The following is a 13191-nucleotide window of genomic DNA, read 5'->3' as shown; positions in this document are numbered from 1 at the left end:
GCTGCCCCTCGCTCACGGCCTGGGCCGCGGGCAGCAGCCACCGCCGCAGGCTCCACATACAGGAGCAGCTGCCGCGCGGCAGCGTCGCTCTGGGCTCCCTGTGCAGCCGCCGCCAACGCCCGTCGCTGCCGCAGCTGCTTCTCGGCAGCCGCAGAGCGGCGCCGCGCCAGGGCCAGGCGGCGGCGGGGCCAGCGGGCACCTGCGCCGGCACCATGGCCACACGGGCCCCGCCCCCACCGCCGGAAGTGACGCCTCCCGCGCCCAGGACCCTCCCACCCGGCGCTCCCCCATTGGCTCCCGTGGGGCTGGGAAAGACGGAGGCGGGGCGGGCGCGAAAGGGTCGTCAGTGCGCGTGCGCTGGGCGGGCCTGGGGCCGCGGGGGGCGGGTCCCCGAGGGGAGGGGCGGAGCAGTGACGGGGTGGGGCGGAGCATGCGCACTGGCACGGAGGAGGGCGGCGAGGGGCGGGGCCGGGGCGGGGCGGGGCCGGGAGGCGGCTGCTGCGGCGCGGGGCGGCGTCTGCCGGCGCGGGGCCGCCCGGAGCCTTTAGCCGCGGCGCCGGGAGCTGCAGCGCCGGGGCCGAAGGCCGCTGTCGGGGCGGAGCGAGCGGCTGTGCGTGCGGGGGGGCCGGAGCCGCCGCAGCCCGGCCGTGTGCCAGGAGCGGCTGGGCGAGGCCCGGCCGGGCCTGGGCCGCCTCCGGCCCCACGGGAGCCCCCGGCTCTTGCGCCCCTGCTGCGGGCGGCCCCGTGGCTCGGAGCCGCCTGCGGTGGAGGCTGGTCAGGGCCGTCTCGGCTGCGCGGGGACCCTCAGCATCAGTGTCAGCACAGGAGCTTCACCCCCCCGCTCCTCCGTCCCACACCGGGAGCCCCAGGGAGCCCCAGAGCAGCCCCAGAGCAGCACACGCAGGGGAGAAAGGAGGGGAAACGCTGTGATGCAGCTGCGGGGGGAAGCCCAGGCAGCAGAGACCGCCAGGCCCTCGGCACAGCACACCGAGCAGCGGCAGGGCAGCGGCACCCGGGCCCGCGCCAGGAGCCGTGCCCCTCTGCTCTGCCGGAGGTCTGGCTGCAGTGCAGGGGGCTGGTGGCCTGGCCCCGGGGCCTGCAGTGTGGCGGCTCTGCGGGTGGCAGAGGGCACGCGGGTCTTGCTTTGAGGGGGATGGCTGCACGGGAGGGGTGTGTGGGCGTTGGCCAGGTTCCCCCTCCCACAGCATTTCTGCTTGAGTTTCCGCTCCTTCTGTGGCCCTGGCTCCAATGCCTGGAGCTTTTCCTGCAGCAGCTCTTTCCCTGTGCTGCGTCTTGGCCCTGTCTTGAGTGCTACCTTCTGAAATAGCAGCATGTGCTGAAGGAGAATGAGTTTCCAGAGGGATGAAGTTGCCTTTAGCACAAACTTCCCAATTTCTTCAGCAGGACTTCAGTAGCATCTTGACAGCAAATATTCCGTGTGTCCTACGAAAGCTGCAGTTCTGTTGTAAGAAGTTTTTGTGCATCTGATCCAAGAGGGAGAGAGCGCAGCAGTGATGGTACCAGCTGCCCTGGGGAGCCTACCTTTGGCAAAAGCATGATTTCTGTTGAAAAAAGACCAAAGTATCCCTGGAGCACCTGCTATTCTTTTGGAAAGGAAATAGAAAAACCAAATACCAAAAAGGAAAAGAGCCCTTAGAAACTGCTTTCAGTCTCTGTTCCTGAGGCAGAAGTTTTCAGAAGGCTTCCTCTTTGTCTTAGCCGACGTACTGCTTTGACTCCTGCCTTCTGCTTGGTGGGGAGGTGTGCAGCTGAGAGTTTTTGAAAGACCTAGTTGCTGAGCCCTTCTTGAGCAGTGGGTTATTTCCGTGTGTGGATGGGTTGCATTTCCGTCCTTCTTAGTTCCTCACCTCCTAAGGCATTTCTACCCCCGGTTTGAGTGTGTTCGGAGCGGAGATCTGTGGAACACCTCGGAGGGTCTCTTGTGTCTTAGAGATGGTCCTTCGGGCATCTTTTTGAAATCCTGAGAACTTGCATTTAACCTGATGCCAAGTGCCAGGTTGACAGCGCTGAGCGGGGATTCCCTGCCAGTTTTCTGCACAAGCAAACTGCCAAGGGCAGGACCGTGGCTTCAAGGTGCCGGAAGAATGTTTCAGTCACCGCGAAGGAATTGGTGGAGGTTTTGTGGCAGTCAGTTGTCAGCGCTTCCTGCCCCAGTGACGGCAGCCACGTCGGCTGTGTCGCCGTGGGGTGAGCGCAGCACCGTGCCCACTGCCCTCCCTCACCACCAGGTTTCGTGCACGGGGCCATGGCCGGGTGAGAGCAGCCATAATGCCCAGCCCAGGCAGGACCTCCAGTGGGGTTGTCCCTGCCGCACGACCTGCATGGGGTCAGGGGCATCCCCTGAGCATCCCATGCAGTGCCTGCCTCCAAGTGGGCGAGGGGGGCGTGGGGACGAGTATGGCTGTGCCCCTCTGTGACACGGGCTGTGCTCACAGGGGACATCCCGTGTCACAGTGACCGCTGCCCTCTCGCACACGGACACAGCCTCTCCACACACGTCCTGGCCAGGCTGGCGGAGCCTAGGCACTGGAGCTGCTCTCAGCACCAGTCTGCTGCGAGGAGCTGCCAAGGCCGAGCGGGAGTCAGCGAGGGGAGGCCGGGGCAGCACGGGCTACCGTGAAGTGTGGAAGAGGAGGAGGAAGAGGAGGCGGTGGTGTTTCCTCATCACCTCCTGCTGTAGGGGTGACCCAGAGCAGGGAGGAGAAGGATGGAGCTCTGGGACACTGGCCACGGGAGGCAGCGTGGACAGCGGGTGCCAACGCTTCCCTTAGAGGGTAAGAAGTTTGGGAGTGCTTCCCCGGGAGCTGTCACAGAGATCATTAATGCTGAACATGGCTGTGGAAAGTGTGCTTGGAGGGAGCTGGAGGCTTCGGCCAAAGCCCTGACTGATGGTCCTCTCTGGCTCAGGTGCCAGTGTGGCTGCCAGGACTCCTGCGTCCCAAGCATGATGCCCTGCCATCTCGTGGCACCGCTGGGCAGAAGTCCCGGTGGTGAGGGACCCTGCTGGCCTGGCAGAAGGGGCTCGGGCAGCCCAGCTCCTGCTGGGGGAAAGTACTGGAGCTGCTGCAGTAGACGTGCAGAGCCTGGGCATGCAGGGATGCCATACGGGGAGACTTGCCCTGCAGGGGAGACCCTGCGGATGCTCTGAGCCCCTGAACTGCCATGGGCACAGCATCGTGCCCTCGGTCGTGGAAATGCATTGCTAATATCCCGAGGGAGGGGGCCGCCCTGTGAGAGCTGCGTCTGGAAGGAAAGGAGCCCTGCCTGAAGAAGGCTGAGGGGTCCTGCAGCTGTTGCTGGGCTCTGGAGAGGCTGCTGGGAACACCTGTGCTGCAAAGGAAACCTTGGACTTCTGTTCAGCTCAGCAGGGCTTTTTGGGCAGGATCCCAGCCACTGCCTCTATTCCTTCCCCTTGGTTCTCCTTGTAGCTGCAGACTGGTAGAGCAGGCTTTGAGCTCGGGGCACACTGTGGATGTCCCATGGAAAGGCGTCTGCGTGTTAATGGCTCTGTTTCAGCTCCAGAGCCCTCCAGGGAGCAGCTACAAGGTTCTCACCTCAAGGTGGTTCCCACCTTAGCTGCTGAGTGCCTGTCGGCACTGGGCTGACATTGGGGAGGGGGAGGCTCTTTGAAGACGCTTGCACTTGCCATCTCCTTGCTTCGGCATGTGCTGAACGGTTGTGAGGTGGCCCACCCTAGCATGACGTGCCTTTCCCTTATTTTGCAGAGCGCCTTGCTATCTGGGAAGGTGTATCGGACTACATTGTACGGCAGCTGATGCTGAACCAGGTGGGTTTGCTGTCCTGGGCCTCCCCAGGAAAGCCTTCTTGTGCATGTTCTGTGAGGGAAGGGATGACCTCTCTGCTTTTCCTGGTAGTTTGGAGAGGGTGAAGAGGAGAGGGGTGAACATCTCTAGTAAATTCTTCCAAAGAACCTCTCCAGGGCTTCTCCAAAGCGTTCCAAGGGTGGGCAGGCCACCAAGCACCGTTGCCATGCGCTCACAGGTTAGCAGCCTCTCCACCTAAGAGTCTCATACGTCTCCTCTTCTTTGCTGTTTTCAGGGAGTCCGAATTATTCGGCTTGGGACCTTGGACGTTGTTACTGAGCAACTTGGGGGTGGGAAGGCTGGTCTCCTGACTGTTCGCAGACCCGTCTTCCGCCTTGCGCAGAATATTGCAGCGGTTCACGGCCTCACCCACCGTGAGGCCTACGCTCCTGGTAAGAAGACAGGTGGAGACTGTTGCTTGCCGTGGGGACCTCTCTGGGGAGTGCACAACTGCTGTTTGTCAGTGACTGTTAGAAATTGAGAATTGCGTCACCAGGTCCTGAGAACAGCTTCCGATTTTTTAAAATAATCCAGACATCATTATGCGCATTGCAACTACACTCTCTCTCTGGATGTCTTGCTTGAACAGCTGTGCACTTCTGAGGTGCTGAGGGTAGCTGGAAGGCTCTGACGGGCTGCGGTGCAATGCTTGTGTTCTCTTTCCTCCTTGAAGCCATGAGACATGGCACAGCTAAAGCTCTCCCAGGCTGGAATGCACAGAGTGGAGGAACTTGCCCCCCTTGCTGCTCTCCTTGTCCTGCCGTCATGTGTCATGTTCCTAGGAGATGGCAGGGACCCGTTCCTTCTAGCTGTGTGGGGAAGAAAATGTTGCAGTACACTTGGCACACGTGCTTGTAGAGTGCTTGGGAGTTGTCCTGGGGAGGGATGGTGTCAGCTTCCCCCATGAGCTTTTCCCGCACGTTAAAGAAGACAGCCCCGAATCAGGGTCCTGCTTGGAGAGCTCCAAGCTGCTGACACTCTGGTCTTGCCTGCTCAGGCGCTCTGTTAGTGACTGTGTGGCTCTTCTGCTGCTTCCTAGGTCACAAGCAAGCTGAGCCCCTGAAGTATGCTCGCATAGCCTCGGACATCTCTGTGCCTCGGAAAAGAGTGCAGGCCTGCATAGAGGAGACCGTGCATCTTTTCTGCCGCTGCCTGGAGAGCGGGAAGAATGTTGCCTTTGTTCTGAAGCACGTTGGCATGCTTGTCATTCAAGGAAGCAACGTGAAAATGAGGTTCTACAGAGACTTGCTGCAAAGGCTGAATGGGACGGCACAGCTGGTAGCAGCTTCTCTTAGGGTACCGTTTCCATTTCTGTGCCGCTGCTTCTAGTCCTTTGGAAATCCTAGCCAAGTGGATGGATTTTTACTGGCCTGCCACGACCTTTCTGGGCACCCGCATAGCTGTGGCCTCGAGTACCGGCAGCTCCCTGCCCCGTTCTTCTGGAACATTCTGAGACCTTGGTGGCAGAGCAGAGCCTGGGAATTTCTGTACTGGGTCAAACCAACGCTCCCTGCAGCCCAGGGTCCCGTTGTGATGTGGTCTGGGAAAAAGATCAAAGGAAAGGGCAGGCTGATTATGTATTTTCTTCCTGGAGATCTCGCCTTCCAGCAAGCTACAGTTTAGCGCCTTTTTGCGTTAGGATCATGTTTGGATTGGTGACGGGAAGCGGAGACACAAGCAGACCAAGGCCCAGCTGGCAGCAGACCCCTTTTGCCGCTGTCACCGTGTTGGTCTAGTTGTGCTGAGCAGCTCTTCCGAGGGCCCCTGGAGGCGGAGGAGCCCAAAGCAGGGCTTTTCCTGATGTGTGCATCTGCACGCTGCTAGTGGTGGCCACAGAGAACATTATTGCAGCCCATGCTTTTCCCCAGGTCTGTAGCTGAGCCCCGTCCTTCCCGTGGGCTTTCAGGTGCAGCCAGAAAGAGGACATGTGAGAGCAGTTCAAGCTGAGCCCCTTAGGACTAAGCTGGAGATGCAACTTAGCCGTAGCCCGGCCCTGGTTCCCAGCTCTGTCTCTTCCTTCCGTCCGAGTCTGTGGTGTCTCTTCAGGCCGTTCTCTGGGCCAGGGGTTTTCTGCCGCCTTTGTTCCAGGGAGTCCCAGGGCAGGACCCTCAGCAGCCCCTTGAGTACACCGCAGAGGTTTGGCCCTCCCAGTTGTTACCCACTGTACAAAGGCAAAGGCTGGGCTTTTTCTCTCACCACCTCAGGGGTGCAGAGGCAGCGGCCTGAGTGTGAGGAGACCCTGGGGGGGGGCGGGTTAATGCCACCGCTGAGCCGCCCTCTGTTCTCAGCTCACGAGGCATCAACTCAAGGCATCCGGGAAAAGGCAGCAGCCAGGAAGGCTGGCTAGTGCAATGCCTTCTCCTGTGCTTGCCTCCATCGGCCTCTGCGTTGGGAAAGACCTGGTGCCTGGGCTGCGTCTCTGGATTCCTTCCCTTGCCCAAAGCCTGCCAGTGCTCTTACCCTTGCTCACTGATTTCCCGGCAGCTGCTACGGTGTCTCCGTGAGGGGCTGTTGAGAGGAAGGCAGTTCTTTGTTGCAGCATTGCTGAGAGGAAGCTGCTTCTCTGAGCAGTGGGAAGATTTGCTGCCCTTGTGAGCCCTGAGCTACTCGTCTTGGCATCCTCTCACCTGTGTCTCTCGCCTTGCAGATGCCAGCGATGAGGGATTCAGTCCTCTTGGGCACCAGAACTGCTGCTTCTCAGACCCTTTCTGGTCGTGTCATTGTCTTTCCCGAGTGAGTACATTTGCTTCTTAGCGACTGTCTCCCACAGGAGATGGGAGGTGGTGTGCAACGGCAGCCGAGAGGACTGAGGTTGCAAGGAGCTTTCTCACGGGAAGGAGGGGGAAGGCCTGGAAGAGCTTGATGAGGAAGCTGGTGCCCCCCGGCGGGTGGTGGTGGGTTTGTGGTTCCAGGAGGACTTCGGCACGTTTCTCAGCTTGCTACTACACTCGTCCAGGATGGGGCATAGTCTGCTTTGGAAAAAGATGGGCTTCAGAGAAGCTCCCCAGTACCACTGTGTGCCCATTATTCCCCCAAGGTGCCAAGGAAGGGTGGTGCCCTGCGTCCCGAGTGATGTGTTTTTCCTGTGTCCAGGTACAAGCTGGAGAGTGTAGCTGGGAGACCAGCTGTGAGGCGCGTGGCACGTGCGAAGGCGAGCCAGGAAGAGGAGAAGAGAGAGGCTGACTGCGGTGGCAAGAAAGGTAATGGCAGAGCTGATTAGTGTCCGGGGTTTGTGCCTTGGCCGCCAGGGCTCCTGGCTGGGGCATCAGAGCCAGGGTGCCAGTGTGATGGCTCGGGCAGCCTGAGGCACTAGACGTGATGCTGCTTAGCCGTTCTGGGAAAGCTCATGAGGGAAGCAGGCCTCAGGGCAGCCCAGCCCTCCCACCTGCAGTGGATGCCTCCGAGTTACACTTTCCCCCACTTGCAAGGGGAATCCATGCCCTGGTGTGCATTGGAAGCTACTCTTGTGTTGGAGGAGGCGGTGCAGAAAGGAGTCAACCGTGAGGCCAGTCAGAGGTTGGGCCTGGAGCTGTAGGTAACGCAAGGGTTCACCTGTCTCAGGGATTCGTGTGTTTGTCTCTGAGGGGAAGAGTCACCTTGAGGAGCTGGTGAAAAGTCTGGCAAGCTGTGCCACGACTTCCTTTCATTTTCAAAGCAAGGTGTAACCTGTCTTTCTGAATTTCTCATCCTCATGCCCAGAACAATGCCTTTGCCTTGACGGTGTCAAGAGGGGACCTGTCGGCATAGGAGAACAGTAGAGAGATCCAAGACTGTGTTCCCCTTGAGTGAGCTTCCTGCCCCCAGAGAGACTCTCTGAGGTCAGCAGCACATGCCCACAAGCCCCCTTTTCCAGCATGTGACTGGGCTAGAGCATGAGAAAAGCAGTAGCAGAAGAAATGATGCTGCACAGTAAAAACGGCAAGTTGGACAGGAGCCAGCGTCTGGACGGGCCTAGGAGTGCCCGGGAAACAAGGCTGTAGGCATGGGAGTTTTACCACAGGCTTGAGGAGATTTGCATATCCTTCCTGTTAGAGAAGTCTCCACAACACTGTCCCAAAGTGTCTTCTTGTCTCCTGCTTTCAGGAAATCTTCCTGGCAAGCACCTCGTCTTGCAAGAGCAGCCTCCTCAACGCAGAGCAACTGCGGTCACTCTGGAGAAGGGAAGGGGAGACAGGGGCAAGGGCAAAGCTGCTCCTGGCAGGTGAGACAGTTGTGGAAGTGGATGAGGGTGAGCCTGTACTCTTGGGGTTGTCTGAGGGAGACCTTTCCTTTGGACACCGTGTTTCTAGCAGCTCTGAATGCCTTTGAGCATGTGTCATCCTGACTGCTGATGCCTTGGTGGCTGGCCAGCAGCCAGGGAGTTCTTGGGAGACCCCCGTGTTTGCTTCCTGTTTCTCCGGCCTCTGCCTTCAGGTTACAAGGTTTTTGGAGACTCGGTGCACACGTAGCCTGTGGGAGATGAGTGCCCTTTTCTGAGAGCCTTCATGTTTAAGTACCCAGCATCGCTTTCTGCTGGGGACAAGAGTACTGTGGGCCTATAGGCATTGTCTGAGGATGGGGGCAAGACTGAATGCTCTTGCAATGCCTTTCAAAGAGAGGAGATGTTTGTGGGAGCTTGGTCCCATTCTCTGGGCTGTTGCCAAGGGGCAACGAGTCCCAAGTCAGAATGGCTTAAACATGCGGGAGCTCTTTCTTGGAAGGGGAAGCATGTTGCTTTGCATGGCAGAGTGAAATTGCAGTCATCCTGGCACCCAGGATACAGAGCAGAGAGTCTTGTCCAGATTTCAGTTTGACATGGTGAGGCTGAAGCCTTCTCCTTCCTCTGAAAAGTTGTCTTGTGGCTGGCCCAAGAGAGTGGCAGGGACAGGTAAAAGGCAGGCACGCTTTGCTGCCTGTGTAACTTGCTCCCTCTTGGGCCCTGGCTCCCCATGATACTACATTTGACGTGCCCAAACACAGAGTATTTTGGACCAGGGAGCAGTGCTAAATGGAAGTGCCAGGCAAGGCGGTGGGGTCGGGGGGAGTGGTGTCTCTCAGAGCCTGTGCCTGCAGAAGAGCTGGCCCCACTGCTTGCTGTGTCAAGAGGGAGCCTGGATCTGGGCATCGTGAGGATTTTTGTGGGCATGCTTTGTTGGTTTAATGCTGGGGGCATTTCAGCCTGGGGGTCTCTGTGCCTCTGTGGAAATGAACACGTGCATTTGAACCCAGGTGCTTGCCCTGCAGAAGTGCCATGTGCTGCAGAAGCAAGAGCCCAGCTGGTGAGCTTGGGGTGGAGACCAAACTGCCCCTGTGCTCACACCGCCTCCCGCTGCTGTGCGTTTGCAGTGTGCTCGCAGCCGCGCAAGGGAGCTCCTTGAGCAAGGTGGAGAAAGGCAGGAGGAAGGCAAGTGCGGAAGGCAGAGGCGCAGAATCGTCAGCAAAGCCAAAGCCAAAGCGAGAAAGGGCATCACTGAAGGCCACGAGAGAAATGGAAGAGGCTGAGAGGACCCAGGTACAGGAAGCGTTTTTAAACCTTGAGACAGGAAAAGCCTTTCTTCTACTCTGGGGGATCTGAGGCGCGAAGGTGCTTCGGGGACCTGTCCCAGGTGCCTTGAAAGGCATCTAGAGGAGGCCAAGAACCATCCGGAATGGGCTCTGTGGTCCAAGAGAAGTGCTAGTGTTAGTAAAGGGCCGTTGCGGGTCTGTTGGGTGTTAGGGAAGCAGGAAGTGAGGCCATGTGCAGTCCCGGTAAGGGTAAAACGTGAGGTCTGCCTGGCTCTTTAGGGTCATTCTGTGTGCTGTGCTGAAGCCCACAGCAGGGCTGCAGCCTTAGCTCCCGCTCAGCCCACAGCAATTCCTTCCCCTCCTTTGCTCTGCTATATGCGAGCTCTGTGCCTGAGTGAGAGGGTCTGTCTGGCAGTGGTGGTAGGCCTTGGTGAGGCTGGGACATGCCCTAAGGGCAACTGCAGCATCCCTGCCGGAGCAGGGGTTTCCGCTGCCTTGGGTGCCTGAGGCAGCAGCAGTCTTGGGGGCTGCTGAGGACCCAGCTCCTGCAGGCGCTGGCTGCTGTCGTGCAGGATGTTCAGTGTGTCCGAGTGAGGAGAGACCTAGCATGCAAATGCTGCTCTGATGCCAATGCAGATTCGGCGGATGTCACAGACACTGACAAACCTGCGGCCTGATCTCTGCCTGCCGATGACCAGCCAGGATGAGAGGGCCGAGGATCCCCCTCGAGCGAGAAAGCCGAGCATTGAGGATGTGTACATCTACCACCTGGGGCCAGAGGAAGAGGAAACAGTGTTTGTTTACTTCTCCCACATAGACAAGAAGAAAGAGCAGCAGTCCTCAGAAGAGACAGTCTGCGGAGTGAGTGTGTGTGATTGTGAGGGTGAGAGCAGAGCTCGGGAGGGCTTGTGAGGATTGTGTGCTCTGAGCTGCTGAGCCTGGCAGCAGGCCTTGCTTCTGGAGTTCTGCTCTGGCAATGGCCATTCTCTCTGCTTGTTGTTGATGTGAGGAGCGAGGCCCCGGTGGGGTAGTGGGGTCCGGTGCGGAGCAGCAGGGATGCACCGGTGACGCATGAGTTTCTCCCGGAGAGCACCTTGAGCTCCAGCGTTTCTGGGTTGTCGCGCTGCTGCAAAGTGCTCCTGTGGGGAGTCTCTGGTGGGTGTTGTGGTGTGGGCAACAGCAGTGCACAGTCGGAAGGTTGTCTGAGAATCTGTGTGCATGTGCAGGATTCGTCCACTTGCTGGATGATGGAGGAGTGGGAGATATATAAAGGAGAGTCACCTGCAAGCTACAAGGCCAGCGGCACCTGCCTGAAAAGGTACGTGTGGCCCAGGAGCAGCAAGGCCTGTGGCATTTGGATAGCGGTGCCCGCCTGTGGGGTGAGAAAGACACGTTGCTGGGTGGTGGAGTTGTACTGGCCCAGGAGGCTCTGCTTTTGCTGGGCATGGGAACGACTCGGGTAGACCCTGTGGGCAAGCACCTCTCAGCATCCTCCAGCAAGTAGGAAAAACTTCTCTGGAGCTGTGGGCTGTAAGTCCAGTTGGGAGTGTATGTGCACAGGGCCTTTGGGAGAGAGGAGGGCTCCATGCCGAGTGTAAGAGAGAGTGTGTGCCCGCTCTCGCAGGATGCTTTCCAAGCCAAGTGTGCGTGTGCTTCGAGCAGCAGCGAGCAGCCTAGTGCAGGAGGCAGAGAAGAGTCAGGTGGAAGAGGTGGGAGGAAGGAATGCTGCTGCGGAAGCGGAGTGCCTCAGGTGCGTATCTCCCCAAACGAGCGTGGCTTCCCTTTGTGCAGTGCCCTTGCTTGCCCGCCCAGCAGCACGGGGGAAGGAGGGTCTTTTGCGGAGAGGTGTGAGGGGACAGCGAGCAGCAGGCTTGCAAGTCTGTGTGCCTGGATGAGGTGGCCCTTCCACCAAAGGCTGAGTTGTTGGTGCCTCAGAGGAGGATTTCCACGTGGGCCAGGAGTGCTGGAGGAATGCCGAGTCAAAGGGACAGAGCAGTGGGCATTGCCAGTGTTTCAGGTTTCCTGAGTTCCCTAGAAACTTCTTCTTTGGACTACAGGCTGTTTTTATGCCTGGCACGCAAGAGTGCAGGGATGGGTAAATGGTAGGCATGCTTTTGTCCCTTGAGCACTTGCTGCATTCTTGCCCGAGAGTTGCCAGTGCAAAAGCATTCTCCATGCCTAAACCCGGAGGGTTAGGAGCATGGAGCTGTGGTGAATGCAACTGCCAGGGTGGGGGTGTGGGTTAATGGTGTCTTCCGTGGCCTGTGCTTGCAGAAGAGCTGGCTTCTGTCTGTGTTGCCTCAGGAGGGAGCCTGTATTTGGGCATCTGGAGCTTTCCTCTGGGCATGTCGTGTAGGCTTGCCGTTTCAGCTGGGGCGATGTCTGTCTCTGTGGGAGTGAATGCCTTTAGTTGAAGCCACGTGATTGTCGTGCAGAAGTGCCTTGTGCTGCAGAAGCAGGTGCCCAGCTTGTGAGCATGGTCTGGAGAGCAAAGTCCCGCTCTGCTCACACCAGACCCCCGTGCTGTGTATTTTCAGTGTGCTCCCAGCCATCCGCGGGAGCTCCTCAAAGAAGCTGGAGAAAGGCAGGAGGAAGCCAAGTGTGGAAGGCAGGCTGCCAGCTGTGAGCCCTCCTAATAAAAGCCAAGAGAGGGCAGGGCAGGTACGTGATAGTGATGGAGGTGGTTCTTGTGCCACAGGGGCCCGTGGCAAAGCGCGGTTCTGCGGGCAGTGGGTAGAAAAGCCCTCTTCCTCAGAGTTCTTTCGAGCCCGCCGTGACCTTTCCAGGGGCTTGCTTGAAAAAGCGCAGGCTGAGCTGTCTTTTCTCTCTGCCTTTGCCACTACTGCCTTCTCAGGAATCCCATTTGAAGCCCCTCTTTGGCCTTGCTCTGAGTGGAAAGGTACGTGCTGGGCCTTTCAGGAGAATGAAAGGAGAAACCTTCTGTTTCTCTCAGTGATCCCTTAGCTCCTTGGTCAGAAGAGAGCAGGCATTTTCTGTCTGGCCAGTACTAGCTTTTGTGCCTGAGACCGCTGAGAGGAGTGCTGAAGAGAAGGGGCCGAAGAGGGGGTGAGAAATTACCTTTGGGCCCTGGAAAGAAGCAGATGCCAAGAATGCTGCTTGCCGTGTCTTTTCTGTGGCCCTCCAGCCCACAGGCTTCCCGTCTGTTCTGCCGGAGCAAAGAGGTCTCTGGGCATGCTGGTCTGAGGCGGAGGAGAAGAAAGAAAGGGCAGCTCCGAAAGCAAAGGCAGAAGCGGAAGAGTCGGAGAGGACCCAGGTACAGGAAGCTTTTCTAAACCTTCAGCCAGGAAAGGCCTTTGCCGTACTGCAGGGGACCTGCGCCTTGAAGGTTCCCCAGGGATGCAGGGTTGGAGGTGCCTTGTTGCTGCCGAGGAGCGGGGCAGGGGCATCGTGACTTTGCTAAAATCTGAAGCCCCCGGGAGCTGCACCTTTCCCTTTCCCGTGGGTTTTGCTGAAAAGACAAGCAAGGCAAGTGAAGAGAAGGGAGCTCGTTTGAGGAATGTTGGAAGAGGAGCCCAGTATTTCCCCTGGAGGTCTTTTCCTGAAGAAAAGAGGCCTAAGAGGCAAAGGAGCACGAGGAATGGAGTGTGTGGTCCGAGAGAAGCGCCAGTGTTAGTAAAGGGCCGTTGGCGGTCTGTTGGGTGTTGGGGAAGCAGGAAGCTGAGCCCTGAGTGCTGAGGACTGCTGCTGCTGGTAAGGGCAGGGCTCACAGGGGGTGTTTAGGGTCATTCAGTGTGCTGTGCTGAAGCCCACAGCAGGGCTGCAGGCATAGCTGCTGTTGAGCCCACAGCAATTCCTTCCCCTCCTTTGCTCTGCTCTGTGCGAGCTCTGTGCCTGAGCAAGA

This window comes from Rhea pennata, chromosome 29 (assembly GCF_028389875.1).
Source record: "Rhea pennata isolate bPtePen1 chromosome 29, bPtePen1.pri, whole genome shotgun sequence".
Taxonomy (NCBI): domain Eukaryota; kingdom Metazoa; phylum Chordata; class Aves; order Rheiformes; family Rheidae; genus Rhea; species Rhea pennata.
This window is presented reverse-complemented; position numbering follows the sequence as displayed.